This window comes from Pinus tabuliformis, chromosome 5_1, assembly GCF_031772625.1.
Source record: "Pinus tabuliformis cultivar Carrire ecotype Pingquan chromosome 5_1, CPIR1, whole genome shotgun sequence".
Lineage (NCBI taxonomy): Eukaryota > Viridiplantae > Streptophyta > Pinopsida > Pinales > Pinaceae > Pinus > Pinus tabuliformis.
In genome coordinates, this window is record NC_142305.1 from 790,243,602 (window position 1) to 790,248,609 (window position 5,008).

Here is a 5,008-nt window from a genome sequence, read left to right on the forward strand (position 1 = left end):
ATTGAGTAGCTTGAGCTATTCACCTCTGTGAATTATTAAAGACAAAAATTACATTTCAATTAATATTAGTGATGAATTTTCTATTTCAAAAGGGTGAGTTAATGCTAGTTATGGAATTGCTTCTTTTACAAGGTCTTTACCGTCCACTAGCACCACCTTTACTTGTGCATCCTAGGCATTTATACACGTATAAATACATATACATAGTGAAGGATCTACTGGGTTTTCGTTTGCAAGGTCAATTTCTACTACCAAAACTGGAAAATCTAAACCTAGAGGATTTAAAATTGGCTTTGCTTCAACCCCAACTTGGTCTTGATATGGAACTTGAACATGTTATGATGGATTCTGACTTGGAAGAGATGATGACTCGAATGTTGGCTCCAGTGACTCAAATTGGACCAAATGTTAGGCTGGTTGTTGTAGAGTAAACAAGATCAATTGAACTTGGAACTATATATGATGCTGGCGGAACAACCACTGGGTCATCGACTAGCTTTGGAACTCAACAAAGAGAAGTAGGAAGCTTTGCATCTTAGTATGGGAAGGATGTTGAGAAAACTATAAATGAAACCACGAGTGCCTTTACTGCATTATCCCTCGTCCCTATAACTAGATGATCTATATTTTGAGCTGCTCTAGTCATCTTTGTCTCTACTTGGACTTTTACCGCTTCTTCTATGCTACTAGCTTTTGTTGTCATGAGGGATGCACCAAGCTATCCTTGACCCCTTGCTCATGGCCCTGGATCAACTGCTTAAGCTATTATTTAAACTAGCTCAGATGTTGTTATTGGATGTCTTGTCTCATGCAACAACTTATAACCCTTATGCTTCTAGAAACCCAAAACCCCGATGAGCAGATCATGCATGGCCAAAATTCTAACTATTATAAACCCTTGTCTTGGCTAACAAGCTTCGGAGGCGGTGGAAACCCTTGGGGCATGTAAAAAGCAATTGCAACATCCATTTGAAAAGATGGATGGATATTGAAATAACCATATGTACAATATGTGATAAATGGTATCTAGATGGATTGCATATGAATATCCACCAGATAAGATCATTGACAAAGAACTATATTGTGTGCCTTGATATATGTTTTAGACTTTGTCTATGTATTCTCTTTGATATTGTGGAGGAGGTTATGCTAAAGTGTAATTAATTCTATTTTTTTCATTTCTCATTGACTAGAACTCTCATTCTAGATGAACATATGTTGCTTGATCAAGTAAGAATCTCATTCTAGATGTATGTAAATTGCTTAATCATTACTTGATCAACTATCTTGTTAATGAAGCAACAACAAACAAAATTATAACTAAAATAAAAACATATTGTAACTTTTTCTTTTCGTAAATTTAATTCTATTATTTCCAAAAAACCATATTACATCAAATAATAAGATTACATCAAAGATTATCTACTACATCCCTGGATTCAAAGACCAGGGAGAATCATGGGGTTTTCGTTTCCCCCCTTTCCCCTACAGACATCATTCAATCCTACAGAATTATCTGACACAAATAAGGCTAAAGTCATTTGCTCATTTTTTTTGAGATATTTTTATGGCCTCTAGACCATCTGAATTTAACATGTCTTTCTCACCATTAGACTGGTTCGATTGATGATTCTGCCTCTTCCCACATATTGTAGGAAGTGTTGAAGCTGAAGATCTCTCCTTCTCCTTTGGTGAAGGATTTTCCTCCGCTGAAGGCTGTGTCAGATCTACTGGGGGTTGATCTAGATCTTGAGATGGTGAGTTGATACTTGATGCCTTCTGTTGCTGGGCGCTATTTTTCTTTTGATCTACCGAATTCTTGACACCTGCTGTTGGTTTTGGATCATGCCAGCCACAATTGTTTCTCTTCGCCTCCTAAGAGCCGACAATCCCTTTAGGAAAGGGACACACATGTTGAAGGTGCCCAAACTGTTGACAGGTTCTACACTTGAACACATTGTGTTTTCATAGTAAGAAGGTTGGGAATAATCCTTGTCTCCCCACTTGAGGACAATTTTGTCTAGAAAACCTTCATTGAGGTCCACTTCCACACATATGTGAACGAAACTCACGAAGCCCTTTGACAATCTTTCACTATCTACCTTGATATAATGGCCTATGGAGTCTTTGATGTCCTCTAAGATCTTTGGCAAGATCCACTAAAGAGGCAAGTTTGAGATCCTAACCCAAGACGGTACAAGAAAGGACTTCATTGTAAGTGGATTAAACTCCGGAAAGCATTGCTAGATCGAAAGACCCACTCTGCCCCAAAACCAGGGATCCTGGTCTAAAACCCACTTTCGGTCTTCAAGGAATTTAAAAAAAACTATAAAAAAACCTTTCGAACATAACAACAAATCTATATTGTGGGACCAATTCTGAGGAACCCAATCCTGCAGAGCAGATTGCGAAGGCCAAAAAGCCATTAAAGCAACACATAATCACCCAACTTTCAAAATATTCCACCCTTTTTCTTGTTGATGATCTCATTCACTCCTAATATACAAGTATCAGAAAATGATCTACCACAAAAGCCAAACCCGAGACACGAGAGAGCATATTATAACTTTTAATATGATAATATTTTTCCTATTTTTGGATGGTTTGAATTTAGATTTGATTTCGATTTACCAAACATCTACATAACTATGTCATAATTTAGAGTGATAACCACAACCTTCAAAAATACTCTTATCTGCTCGTCTTTATATCTCAACTTCTAATAAATTGAATTTAATAGGATTAAATTTCAATATTAAATGCATAATAATTTGGATCGCATGGCTTTTCTACTACATATATGCTATCATCAAACATAATATAAAATTATCAAATGTGAAGACGAATATAATCAAATAAGCAACGACAAATTGTTGTATCTTTTCAAACCATTAAAAACTTTCGCGGATTATTTTGAATATTAAATAGGTTGCAAAAGTTAGACTCCAATGGCTCTCTTTCCATGTGTTACAACATCTATAATATTATCAATATGAAGATGAATATAATGATATAAACAATGGCAAATGTTATCTCTTCCACCAAACAAAACCTCTCACTTTTAAAAAGAAAGGTAAATTCTAAAGAATATGTGTTCGCCTTAATTCCAAAACAGATGAAAAGTTTAATAAATCATAATGTGTTTACCCACTATGAAAGCAATTTAAACCTAATTGTAGTGGGCCCATTGGTATTTTTCTATTGTCGCTGTTGTTATGTCATGTCGGTGTTATAAATTTTCAATTCTCAAACCTTGCTCTTAGATTTATAATTGGTTTTCTCTACTGGTTAGGAATATATATATATGTGGGGGAGAATGAACCAAAGTTATAATTAGAAAATGATTTAAACTAAAAACTCAATATTTGCTTATATCATTAATAAAAAGGTTTGATTAGCGCAATACCACCCATAAATGTGCTTTGACCTAGGTCATACTACTAGTGAATGCACCTTTTGTTTAAAGGAACTACATCTATTGAACAACATTTTTACATGTTTAGAGGAGGTCGACTGCATAGTGTCAAAAGGTGGCTCACGACAGTGATGTAGGAACATCGAAAGCATGATCATGGGTAAGCCAAAAAAACTTAGGATAAGGATGACGATGATGCAAGGGTACATGTTTGAAGATATCTTATGGAAGAATGGTTGATAACCATGCATGAGAGAGATTCGTAGAGAACTGATAAATGGAGTGGCTGGCAACCCATGTATTCTTGTGAATGAATACTCTTTTGTATGGACCTCAACAATTTTATGTTTTGCAAGTACAAGTGAAGATAATTGAGGATGATAGAAGATGAAGACAAAGTGCAAAGACGATGAAAATGAGAGCATAATGCATATTGAGATCACAAGTACTTTTTAAAGGAGAGTATGAGTAATTACTTCTACTTGTGATTATGAATAATCTCTAAATAATATGGTGGGTTGTGATAATGTGGACTAATTCTAGAAAGTTTATGTGTGAATGGAAATGAGGAGAAATGAGGGAAGTTAGGAATGAATATTTGATTGAGAGATTTCATTAAAATTTAAGGAGATAATATTGGAGACAATTATGGAGATTGTTGAACTAAATATCCAATTTTGGCATAGTTGTTATGGTCACCTATTATTATAAAAGGGATCACTTGTACACTAAATGTGACACACATGAGAATAATTTGATTTAATATAATCCCTCTTTGGAGAATTTTGGAGCATGCACTCTTGGTCTCCCTTCGAAGTGTGTGTGTTTGTTTATAGATGCGCCACTCTAGTGCATTGGACGAATTGTACAATGCCTAACCATCAAGTAAATTTGGAATAGTTTGTGATGTTAAACCTTATTCACCCCAATCTATTGTTCACTTTATAAAACTTCACAATTCCAATGATATTGAGTGCTTATATTTAGTCCTTGTCTTAAAAGTAAAGACTTATTACTCTACAACCTCACTTATTTGTTAATAAAAACTTTCTAAATATATTATTGAACTTCCAAAATTTACACTACAACCACACTCAATATAAATTAAATTTCTTAATATACCTATCAAATATATAATTATTTATCCATACCAAACTATTATCCATATTATATTAAATTATTTAAAAAAATTACGTATAAATATTTATTTATAAATCTCATTATTATTTTTAATAAATATATATTTGAATATTATAAATTAACATCATATATTCCTTCGTACCATATTATCAAAATTAACATTTTAACCAACTTTTTAACCCAATAAATTAAAATCATATGATAAGACCACATCATAATTCTATCTCATAATTGATATTTAATCAATCACTCTATTTAAAAAAACCTTATGGGTCCATCACACCCAAATAAAATGTAAACTAAAACGCATTGAAAAATGCCTATTTCAATTTCTTCTACCTTTCCCTTACAACCAAATAAAGAGCATGCTAACTAAATTCAGATTATGTGCCATTTACAAACTTACCATCGAACAAATTGACGACGAAGTTCACTTAATGAACCATTAACAAA